The sequence below is a fragment of the Trichosurus vulpecula genome, chromosome 4, assembly GCF_011100635.1.
Source record: "Trichosurus vulpecula isolate mTriVul1 chromosome 4, mTriVul1.pri, whole genome shotgun sequence".
Taxonomy (NCBI): domain Eukaryota; kingdom Metazoa; phylum Chordata; class Mammalia; order Diprotodontia; family Phalangeridae; genus Trichosurus; species Trichosurus vulpecula.
Window position 1 is genome coordinate 264,727,088 of NC_050576.1, and position 13,160 is coordinate 264,740,247.

A 13,160-nucleotide genomic window follows, 5' to 3' on the forward strand; every position below is an offset into this window, starting at 1 on the left:
GTTCAGGGTACTGGCTTTTTCCCCTGGACTAAGTGAATGGTATTTGTATACTGAATTAAAGTAAGCTTGTCAACCCCTCAATGTTGCTTCCTTAGTAAAGCAGATCAAAAGAACCTGGCCTTTGGCAGCATTCTTGCTATTGGGCTTGTGTTGGTCTTTCACCACCCCCCCACAACAGCTGCTAGCTGGATTGTTGAAACACACACACACACACACACACACACACACACATACACACGCACTTTGCCACTTAAATTTATAAAACCCTACTGAGTATATACTGAAAGCTAATGGCTGTTGCATAGAATAGTTAACAGAATTATGAATTATGGTTCTCTTTACTGTCACATTGTTAAGACTGCTATTTAAGGAAGACTGTATGCCTTCATTAAAAACATATTGAAAAGGGAAACTGATCCCCCATATTTGTAAGATTCTAATACAGCATATATGACAAATGTAAAAGATTTTCCATTGGCTAGTAGTAACTCAATTAAAAAATAGAACTACTTTAAGCAAAGAAAACTTAGTTTGGAGGCAGCTTTAAGAGAAGGTGAATTAGTGGATTTCCTATACATTTTCCCTAGCTGTGGATCATGCTATAATAAGAAGACAAGACATTCTTATTTTTGATAGCTACAATTGAGATTTTTTAAACTTGTACATTTAAAATAAATATAACTAGACTATGCACACAACTATTTTTCTTTCATAAAAATTCCAGTATTTGATGTTTGTGTGAAACGACCCCTCTATACTTATAGAGGGACAGCACAAGAAATCACCAGAAATTTGTGAAGAAAGTATTGATATGGCACATTTATATCTTTTTTTGAAGTTTTCAGAAACTTTCTTCTAGCAACCCAATTAGTTTTGTAGTTGAGGCATTATTGTTGCATTCTCCTGACAAAGACCCTGAGAATCAAGTGAGATGCTGTACCCAGATCTTTCACTCCAAGATCAAGGCTCCCTGGAGTAAACCCTCCTGGTTTATGTAAGTTGGTAAATAAGGTTCATTTTAGAAGGACTCCTTGTATTTTACTCAGTTAAAGGTATCAATGGCAAAAGCAACCCCTTGCCAACAACCCTAATATGAATTAATGCAAATATGGAAAGATCAGAAAGTCAGTTACTTCACAAATTTGGAATTCTTAGGATTTAGTTATCTTTTTGCTAGTGATGACTTAAAGGATTGTTATTTTTCAAGAAAATTTATTTTTTTTTTATTTTTTAAACAAATAGCTTAAGTATTTTATTGGTTTGCAACTAAGCTCATTAACACTATATAATAAAAATGTACAAAGGATAACATTGTAGCTTTTTGGTTAGATTTAAGTCAAAGACATTCATCAATAGGCAGTCTGCAAATGAGACTATTCCAAAAGGTTTCTCTATGCCGTCTGATCAAGAACGATTGTCTCTGAATATTATCCACCCAGAAGGCATTGGCATACATTTGAACTAAACTCAGCATTTTTCAAAATAAGCCCTAATTTAAAATTCTAGCCTATATTTAAACTAAAAGCATTTAACTTTCAATAAACGATAATAAGTGAAACAAGGCATTGCTGTGGAATATGGTCCTTGATGAGTCACAGTAAAAAAAAGTACACTGAACTTCCACCTCCTCAAAACAGAGGTTACTTTCTGTCCTTCGACCTTGGAAATTCAAAGAAGAAGAACAGCATGTTATCAACTCAGGGCAGGGGTTGCACCCCCTTAAAAAAATCCAAGCAGCCAAGCACTGAAACATCTTGGAAGAATTTGGAAAAATCTGAATGTGAGATCAGAAGTTCTGTTTCTAGTTTAATGAGCCAAGATGAACGTACAGTTACTAACCCTAACAATACGATGCTGGACTGAGCAGGGCCACCCTCATTCACTTGTGTGACACTGAGATAAGCAAAACCTACTGCTCTTGGGGAAACCTTTTCTTCTGAGAGCTCAAAAGTGTTGGTGGAGCTTCTTGTTGTGTAAATGGTCACACAAGCCGCTGTGAGCTGCAGACTCCACATGTGTATTTTAAGGCTTGGAGTCAAGGTGTTTTCTTAGCACAGCTAGGCCGAGTCCATAGGTCAAATGATCCTTTTTCTCCAGCTTGTACTAATTCCATGCTGTATATAAAACCTACAAGCACAAAAACCTCTCTCTGTCGTCATAATCACTTCTACTATCCAACCTAAATTATGATTAATATTCTATGCCTGAAAATAGTCCCTGTATTTAACAATAATAACTACACACAAAACAATCCACAGTTATAACTTCTATGGTCACCAAATATAAATAACAAAAATAACAAAATGATCAGGTGAAAAAAAAATGTGCTCTATTTCAACGGTATTTTTGCTGCTACAGAATTTATTCTGAGGTGTTACTTAAAAATTATTTAGTGAATAATTTGGGAGAATTCAGATCCCCGACTTTGCTCTGCCTTCTTGGCTACACCTCCCAAAAAGAGCTTTTGTTTACCCTGATATTCTTGAACTTTGGTTTTTCCAGATGAATGTCGATACTATTTTTTTCTACCTCTATAAAATAAATCTTTGATAGTTTGACTGGTATGGCCTGAATGAGTAAATTAACTGGGGTAGATTTGCTATTTTTTATTACATTGGCTTGGGCTAATAATGAGCAATTAATATTTCTCCATTTGTTTGGATTTGTTTGTATTTGCATGAAAACTCTTTTGTTATTGTGTTCATGTAATACCTGGGTTTGTCTTGGTAGGCAGACTCCAAAGTATTTTACATTGCCTGCAGTTATTTTAAATGGAATTTCTCTATCTCTTACTGTTGAGTTTTGTTGTTAGTGTATAGAAATGCTGATGATTTCTGTGAGTTTATTTTATATTCTGCAGTTTTGCTGGAGTTGTACATTGTTTAATCTATTTATTTAGTTAATTCTCTAGGGTTCTCTAAGTATACCATCATATCTTCTGCAAAGAGTGATAATTTTTCTTCCTCGTTGCCTATTCTAATTCCTTCGATCTCTTTTTCTTGTCCTTTTTCTATAGTTAGTATTCTTAGTACAACATTGAATAATAATGGTGATAATGGAAATCTTTGTTAAACTCCTGATCTTATTGGGAAGGCTTCAGGTTTATCCGAATGATAGATAAGCATTGCCCTTGGTTTTAGATAGTTAATATTTAACATTTTAAGAAAGGCTTCATTGATGACTATGTTTATAATATTTTTAATAGGAATAGGTGTTGTATTTTGTCAGTTTGTTTTCCTACACCTATTGATATATTCATACCACCATTCTCCCCACACCCTGACACTGTAACAGCTCTCCCTTACATTCCTCTTTCTTCCTCTCCCTTCTTTTTTCTCATACAATATCCTTTTTTTCTATCCATTTTTTTTCATCATCCCAACATAATCAAATCACTCCTGCATGCTCTGTGTAAATCTTTTCTAACTGCCCTAATAATGATAGTCTTCTTAGAAGATACATATGTCATCTTCTCATACAGAATCGAAGACAGTTTAGATTGTGGGGGCAGAGCCAAGATGGCAGCTGGAAAGCAGGGACTTGCCAAAAGCTCTCCCCTAGGACCCTGGAAACACCTATAAAATGGCTCTGAACAAATTCTAGAACTGAAGAACCCATGAAATAGCAGAGGGAAGCAGGGCTCCAGCCCAGGATACCCTGGATGGTCGCTGGTAAGGTCTATCGCACCATGCTGGTAGTGGAGCAGAGCAGAGCCCAGCATGTGCCACACCTGGAAAACCAGACCAGGAGCTAGATGGAACAGGCCTTAGTGCCATGAATCAGTGAGCTGTGGCAGTCACCAGACTTCTCAACCGAAAAACACCAAAGACAACACAGAAGGTTTGTGGGAAAAAAACTGTTGGGTGGGAGTGAAAGGAGTTGTCAGCTGGCCACCATCCTGGGGCGGCGAAGGAGGGGGAGCTCTGAGGTTGCTTACAGAGCTACAGCTGCAGTTGCTTCTGGCCCCAGGCCCAACTGGTGGGAGGAATTAAGTGGTGGATCAGAGCAGGAGTGCAGAGCCTCCTTAAGATCTAAGTCATGGTCTGGGTTGCCGGTTCTTGGGGGAGGTGGAACACTGGTGTGGCAGAGCTTGCTGTGTAGAAATAGCTCCTAAAAGCAGCCCCTCAAGCTTGGAGCAAAGGACTTTCTACTCTACAAGCAGTCATACCCCAACAAAAAGCTCAAGGGTCAAATAATTGACTGGGAACATGAACAGGTAGCAAAAACATTCTCAGATTCAGACTCATACTTTGGAATCTTTGTTTGGTGAAAAAGAAGACCAAAACGTACAGCCAGAAGTCAACAAAGTCAAAAAGCCTACATCAAAAGCCTCCAAGAAAAACATGAACTTGTCTCAGGCCGTGGAAGAGATCAAAAAGGATTCGGAAAAGCAAGTTAGGGAAGTAGAGGAAATATTGGGAAGAGAAATGAGAGTGATACCAGAAAACCATGAAAAACAAGTCCATGACTGGCTAAAGGAGACCCAAAAAAATGCTGAAGAAAATAACACCTTGAAAAATAGACTAACTCAAACGTCAAAAGAGCTCCAAAAAGTCAATGAAGAGAAGAATGCCTTGAAAGGCAGAATTAGCCAAATGGAAAAGGAGGTGCAAAAGACCACTGAAGAAAATACTACCTTAAAAATTAGATTGGAGCAAGTGCAAGCTAGTGACTTTGTGAGAAATCAAGATAGTATAAAACAGAACCAAAGGAGTGAAAAAAAATGGAAGACAATGTGAAATATTTCATTGGAAAAACCACTGACCTGGAAAATAGATCCAGGAGAGATGATCTAAAAACTATTGGATTACTTAAAAGCCATGATCAAAAAAGAGCCTAGATATCATCTTTCAAGAAATTATCAAGGAGAACTGCCCCGATGTCCTAGAACCAGAGGGTAAAATAGAAATTGAAAGAATCCACTGATCAACTCCTGAAAAAGATCCCAAAAAGAAAACTCTTAGGAACATTGTTGCCAAATCCCAGAGCTCCCAGATCAAGGAGAAAATGCTGCAAGCAGCCAGAAATAAACAATTTGAGTATTGTGGAAACACAATCAGGATAATACAAGATCTAGCAGCTTCTACATTAAGAGATTGAAGGGCTTGGAATATGATATTCCAGAGGTCAGTGGAGCTAGGATTAAAACCAAGAATCACCTACCCAGCAAAACTGAGTATCATGCTCCAAGGCAAAATGTGGATTTTCAATAAAATAGAGTACTTTCAAGCTTTCTCAGTGAAAAGAGCAGAGCTGAATTTGAAAATTTGACTTTTAAATGCAAGAAACAAAGGAAGCATGAAAAGGTAAACAATAAAGAGAAATCATAAGGGACTCACTAAAGTTGAACTGTTTTGTTTATATTCCTACATGGAAAGATGATATGCATAATTCATGAGCCCTCAGCATTAGGGTAGCTGAAGGGAATATATATATATATATAGACAGAGGGCACAGGGTGAGTTGAATATGAAGGGATGATATCTAAAAAAGTAAAACTAAGGGATGAGAGAGGAATATATTTAGAGAGGGAAAAAGGGCGAGATAGAGTAAGATAAATTATCTCACAGAAAAATGTCAAGAAAAAGCAGTTCTGTATGAAGGGAAGAGGGGGAAGTTGATAGGGAATGAGTGAGTCTTGCTCTCATCGGATTTGACTTGAGTAGGGAATAACATACACACTCATTTGAGTATCTTATCCCACAGGAAAGAAGGAGGAAGGAGATAAAAAAGGGGGGACGATAGAAGGGAGGGCATATGGGGGAGGAGGAAATGAAAAGCAAACACTTTCCTCTTCTGAATTTGTGCCTCAGTCTTCCCTGTTCCCATAATAAGAATCTTTGGTCATTCTCCATTTTTGCTTTTTGCTCATGGTATTTGCCTATTTGCTAGCTTTTAAATTTGAGCTCTCCTGCTGGAGCACAGGGTCCACTGACCCAAGCTTTTTCTACTGGGAGTCTGTGACCTGGTAACTGGCTTTGTTTGCTGGGGCCTCAGGTTCTGGCAGCTGGAGATGGTAGGGGTCTGGCAGCTTACTTGGTGTCAGCAACACTGGAGCTCTCAGGGAGGTGGTGGGGAATCTGGCCCCCAGGGGATGCCTGGTCATCAGGCCTTTGCACTCAAATGTTTGGCTACTGGAGGCTGTCTGCCATCCTGGAGCTGTGCCTACTTCAGTTTGCTTCTTGGAGTTGTTCAAAAGCATCAGGAGATTTGGCTGCTAGAGACACTGGCACATGTGGTGGTTTTCTGAGCTAGTGTCTACTGGTTCCCCTGCCTGTTTTGAGGCACTGATGGGGGGTGTCCTGGTGTTGACATTTTCCTGCTCCACCATCCTGTGGCTCAGGATCTCCCCCTGGTTTGCTGAGGTGGGGCTTGGCACTGGCTTGCTGGGATGCCCCCCGTCCTGTGCTGCTCCCCCTCCTCTAGAGAATCAGGTGCCTTTCCAATTAACCCACCAAGCTTCCTGGGTTACAAGACTGCAGCATCCAGTCTTTCTGCTGGCTCAGCTATTTCAGAGTTTTTCCTGGGGTGGTATTTTCTGGACTTTTAGAGTTCAATAAGGGAGGATGGGAGTGACTTACTTATTACTGCGATCTTGGCTCCTGGACTACCATAGTTATTTAGTGTGTGCAGAGTATATCATACAAATTAAGGTTGCATGGAGAAATATCAACTATATCAGATATTCAGATGATACTCTAATTGCACAGTGAAAAAAATCAAGAAGCCTCTTTATGAAGGTGAAAGAGCAGAGTGTAAAAGATGGCTTGGAGTTTAACATAAAAGCAAAACAAAACAAAATGAAACTAAGATCTTGGCAACTGGATCTATCACTTCCTGGCAAATAGAGAAGAAATTGAAGCAGTGTCAGATTTTATATTATTGAGTTCAAAGATCAATGTGGATGATGACTGAAGCTACGAAATTAAAAGACTCTTGCTCCTTGGAAGGAAAACTATGTCAAATCTTGATATAGCAAACTAAAAAGGAGAGGCACCTTGCAAACCCAAAGCTTTCTGTATTCCGGTGGCAATGTGTGTTTTGGACAACAAAGTAGGCCGAGTGCCACAGAATCTAAGCTTTCAAATTGTGGTGCTGGAGGAGACTTTTAGGAGTCCCTTGGACAGCAAGGAGATCAAATCAGTCCATACTCAAAGAAATTAATTTAGACTATTCACTGGAAGGTCAAATACCGAAGTTGAAGCTTAAACACTTTGGCCACATAATGAAAAGACAGGACTCTTTGGAAGATCCTGATGTTGGGAAAGATTGAAATCAAAAGAAAAAGGAGAAGGCAGAAGATGCGATGGTTAGATAGTATCACAGAAACAATGAAAATAAATTTGGACAGACTCTGAGAGATAGTAGGGAATAGAAAGGCCTGGTGTGCTATGGCACACGGGGTCATGAGGAATCAAACACAGCTGAATATTTTGTCCATAGTACTACTCCTTGTCCTTGAGATACTTAGAATCTTTTCGAGAGCAGATATACACATGTAGTAAGTTCAACTATATATGACTTCATTTTAAACGCTAAATAAATGGGCCACACAAAATTTGTTTATAGTTTAAATAATAGAAAGGATATCGTGGACTAGAGTTGTTGAAGATGGCTTGATAGAGCATGTGACAATTGAACTGTATCACATTGGATGTATCCACCTTGGTAGTGACAGATTTATTCATCAAGATAAATGTATGAGAAGGTCAGAAAATGGATTCTCAGAAAACGTCAAATAGAACAAATTTAAGAAACATTTTAATATGATTATTAACACTAGTTTCCTAATGGAAATTGTTCAGAATTGCTATCAATCCCCTTACAGTGTCTTCATGTTTTTCTATTTAAAAAAAAGACCCCACGATATATCTGGATGTCAAGTTAACCACTTTAAAAAATTATGTAATTGAATTTCTAAGTGATATACCAAAAGGCAGAAACCTCTCATTCCCTTGCAAAATGAAAGAAAAAGAAAGAAAAGGAAACAAAGTAAAAGGACCAGGAGACTTGACCTATTTGTTACAACATTCTAACCAATGATATGCATACATCAGATATCACTTATTTTGGATTATTGTAAATTGTTTAGCAGGTTTCAAGAACGTTGGAAAATACATGTTTAATTTGACTTGGTAAATTCTACAAAGAAGAAAGAAAAAGAAGTTTTCTGGGAATGGCCTTGGGATAAAACATAGGAAAATATATTACCAGTAACTTTTATCATAGGACTTCTAAGTATATGTGGAATATATTTCTGCTCTGTGAGAACTTTTGGAAGAGTAATATGGCTCACTTATTTTACATGAGGACAGTTGGATTTTATTCCCCGTATCTCTTTAATGAATATGACCTATCATTAACAATTCAGGACTTAAGAGTTATGCACTCTCCCAGCAGTGTAGAGAAACTGAAACATCACTTTCCTATTATTCTCCAAAGATACATTATGGCTAGGCTAAAGAATACTTAACTGAGTTGTGAGATAAATGCAAAACTCTTTTCAATTTTGATTCAAGGTGTTCAGGAGAAATTAGCCCTATATCTCAGAACATGCAAAGAATATTGAAACAAAAGGCAGCTGAAACATCATTAATGTTTTTCATTGAAATTTGACACATTTATAATTGTTGAAAAAAATTGACATTACTGATGCTAGCTTTATACACACATTTATATGTATATACACACAGCATGTGCACACATTTACATATGTACATATATATATATACACACATTAATGTTTCTGTCTATATATTCACACATATATGTACATTGAAGATACAGGCTTTGTGCATGTGGGTATGTATATGTGTGTAGATATGTATATCTACACACATACATACACACATAATATATGACAATATTATATATGTATGTGTACATATACATATACATACATACGGACACACATACATATATATATAATCTGCACACTCATATATATGCATACATATATGTGTATTTGTAGATACACTTGGATATATGTGTATATCAGGGCAGCTAGTTTGTTCAATGAATAAAATGCCAGGTCCTGAGTTCAAATCCAGCCTCAGAAACATACTAGCTATGTGATCTTGGATAAGTAAGTTAATCCTCTGTAAGGGCAAGCAAAGTGGGACTTTTTACTGTTTTTTTTTTCTTTTGGAGTGCTTCTCAGAACTAAGGCAATCAAGTCCCTTTGATTGAGTCTTACCTTTGTTTGTAGGAAGGTCCACAACCTTTTGCTAATTAGGTCACAAGAGCTGTGGACCCCTCAAGAGGTGGGAAGCATTTGAGAGGTGTGAAGCCCTTGAGAGGTGTGAAGTGCTCTGACCCTGAAGAAGTGTATATATACATGTTATACAGTGTGTATATATATGTTAGCGTTTTGTTTGGGGCTCACTTGTTGGAAGAGCATTTCTGTGGTTTCACCAGATGAGACTCTGGGTAGCCTTTAAGGAGTCCCCTGCTTTGAAAACCCAGATGTTGGTGCTTCTCTGTCTGGTAACTGTGTATATATTGCTATGGTCAGACACATAGAAACCTGTCTGTTGATTTGTGTTATTTGGCTCTGTTTATGTAATTTCTGTCCATAATTTCTGTTTGCATTTTCTCTAAATTTCAGGGTGCTGACTTTTCCCCTGAGCTATGTGAATGATATATGTATGTTAATTAAAGTAGATTGCTAACCCCTTAAAGTTGCTTTCCTTAGAAAGACAGATCAAAGAACCTGTTCTAGCAGCCCTCCTGTGTGCTGGTGTTATTGGTCTTACACAGCCACAGTAGTGGCAAGTAGCATTGTTGTTACACCCTGTTTGCCTCAGTTTCCTCATCTGTAAAACTAACTGGAGAAGGAAATGGCAATCTACTCCAGTATCTCTGCCAAGAAAACCCCAAATGAGGACACACAGATTAGGACACAACTGAAACAATCAAATAACAATAAAAATAGTATATGTGTATACACATGTCAGAGAGGAAATTAGCAAGTGTAACACATAATGAATGATAGAAAACTGGTTCAATAATTGACAGACCACTATATCTGGAAAGACACTGGTAGAAAAACCAATAATCCCTAATTGCACCAAAGAATAGAATCATAAGGTCCTATGAAATGTTAAACTCTCATTGAAGATGTGTCTAGCCCTAAGAGTTTTGTGAGACATGATTTTTTCCCTGATGAAATCAAAAAGCGAAGTCAATTTTAAGAAAAAAAAATGCTACCTATACCCCCAGCATCTTTAAATAGCTGAGTCCTAGGGTATTTGCAAATGTTCCTAGCTGGAAGTCAGAAGTAGAGGAAGAAGCTGTAGGATGCCTGAGTAGGAAATCCTGTACCAGGAGAAGACAATGTCTCTACTCCTCTCTCCAACCTCTATGTGCCTAATCTGTCTTGCCCCTAGAGTCCAGGACTCTTTCTTTGCAGCAGTTAATTTTGCTTAAGGCTATGCTTTCTCCACTCTGTATTGTTTTCTATCATTTCCTGTTCTCCAGCTCCATTAGTCCTTTGGTCCTTCCAACAAGAGATTGGTTCCATGTCATTTCTTTCTCCTGGACACACTGAATTGAATTGTATGGTAACATTGAGGCATTGTCTATTATCCTTTGTCATATAGAAATATTTACCTTCAGATTCATTCAGAGGACCAAACTGTACCTCATAATGAGCTCTTATTTTGTGACCAAATCACATAGCTAGTACCTCATTGTTGTCTCTTTTATGTTGTTGGGTCTTGAACCTTTGATGACCAATCCCTTCTGCAGGGAAAACAAGGAGATGGGTAGGGAGGGGAAATATGTTATTTAACATCTGAGGAAATTTTAATGAAAAAGAAATAGAAAGGACAATCTTATAGGGAAAACTCTCTAGGTAGAAGGCAGAGGAAGTATAACGTTTATTTAGATACTAGAAAATCCAATCCCAAGACAAATAACCCCAATTCAATACAGCAGTAATAATATTTCAAAATCAGTAAACCCACTTCAATGTAGCAACAAGGAAATTATAAAGCAGTATTATAGCAAGGAGCCAAGTCATCCTGTAACCTTCCCTCCCCACCGCTATCCCCGCCCCCCCCTCCGTGCCCCACTGCGGCCTTCCCAAAAACAACCACTCTCAAATCCTAACTATCTGTTTGCCTGCATCCTCTCCCACAGTTCTGAAAGCCCTTGCAGTTCTGAGTCCTTGCATCTCCTGGATTCTCTAGATTCTCAGTTCTCCAACCTCTTGATGCTGTAGCTTCTCAGCTCTTTAACCTCCACAACTCTCTTGTCTGTACTCTCCACTCTGCAGTCTCTCTTAGGGATGGTGGCCTCAGTGACTTCTTGATGTTCACTTGTCAGTTCTCCTCAATTCTGCTGCTCTCAGTTCTGCTGCTTTCAGTTCTATATAGTCCTAATGGGCTAGAACTCAGTTCACATACCATTTGCTCTGGTCTTAGCACCTCTCCTTAGGGCCCTGAGGGTTTCACACCTCTTTGTGACCTAAATAGCCAAAGGGTGAGGGCCCAGTGCCTTGCACCTAGTAAGTAAAGCATGTAAGTAAAGGCCCTATTGAATGGGTGGGTAAGATCTTTAATCAAGTAAACACTACACATAAATATGGCATGGCATAGAGACGTCATACTAAAGTGATTGGCTGCTTGAACTAGCAGAGCCTTCTCTTTTCTAGCAACAGAGAAGTGTGCAATGGTTTCCTAATTCTTTTTACTTACCTCCATATCAATTCATGCCAGTTTTCCCATGTTATTGAAATTGACAATTTTGTCTTTTATTATCTCCCTACCCAACTTTTTTATGAGTTTGTCTTCTAGCCATAGATCTTTCATCCTCCTTTGTGATTTAAAAAAAAAATGCTACTTTTTCTACGTAAGACATACTGTTTGGAATGCTTAGTTATATATTATGAATGAATAATTGAAGAAATGAATGAAAAAGCTTATCTTAAACAGTTACCATTGTGCCACAAATATGAGAATCATAGGTGTAAATAAAACACACGATGCCTATATTCTGTAGCTTATATTCTAAAAGTTGAAGATGCTGCATGTAGGGTAGTGATGGCCAGGAGATTGTATTCCATTTTAAAGGGGCAAGAACAACAACAAAACAAATTTAAAAAAGAGAAAACACAAGACTGAAAGAAGTACCAAGTATCTTTCTTTATTCCCCTTTGAAATCCATAAGACTTTCAAATCATCCTCATCTATTTTCTTTTTCTAGATTGAATCCAAACAATATAATTTCTTTTTTGGCATTACAGGGTTCCTGTTTCTATTAAAAATAATTCTATTGTCCACCACAGTGCATATATTGTTGCTCAGTTGTGTCCAACTCTTTGTGACCTCATTTGAGATTTTCTTAGTAAAGATACTAGAGTGGCTTGCCATTTCCTTCTCCGCCTCATTTTACCGATGAGGAAACTGAGGCAAACAGGGTTTAGTGACTTGTCCAGGCTCACAGAACAAGTAAGTATCTGAGGTCAGAATTGAATTCACAACAATAAGTCTTCCTGACTCCAGGTCCAGTGCTGTATCCACTACGCCACCTAGGGACCCCCTTCATATATTGGAAAGTTTCATATACTGGAGTGGGGAATATTGCAGTGTTTGTTTTCTTGTGGCTTCCCTGCATGACCACCGAAGTATTTTCTACATACTATAAAGTGGCCCAGAATTAACCCCAAAATATGTTCTACTGAAGTTTCACTAGTAGAATTATATGTAAATGTAAGTGATGCAATAAAACTGCCTATGAAGATGTTTGCTTGGGTTTCCCTTTCTTTCCTTTTGATTCCTACTGACCACTATCTTGGTACAAAACATATTGTAGCAATGAGAGACATATCCCACCCTTTAAAAATTTGGGCTTAATCTCCATTATTGATATCAGAATGGAACATCCTACCTCCACTTGGATATTCTCTTTGACTAAAGCCCCTAGGATGATCCCCTTCTCTGCCAATGATTCCCCACGTTTCTCAAACTTGATGAAATGCCCTGGTCTCTCCCAGTTATCTCTTAAGTTACCGAAATTACATTAGGATGCTTCCCACTGTCTCTCCGTCAGGGTATGGGAGCAAAACACTCCCTGGCATTACATGTTTGGAAGAAGCAGAAAAAAACGTCATGCTATATTACTGTAAGGCAGACACTTAGATTGTAAGGCAGATGCTG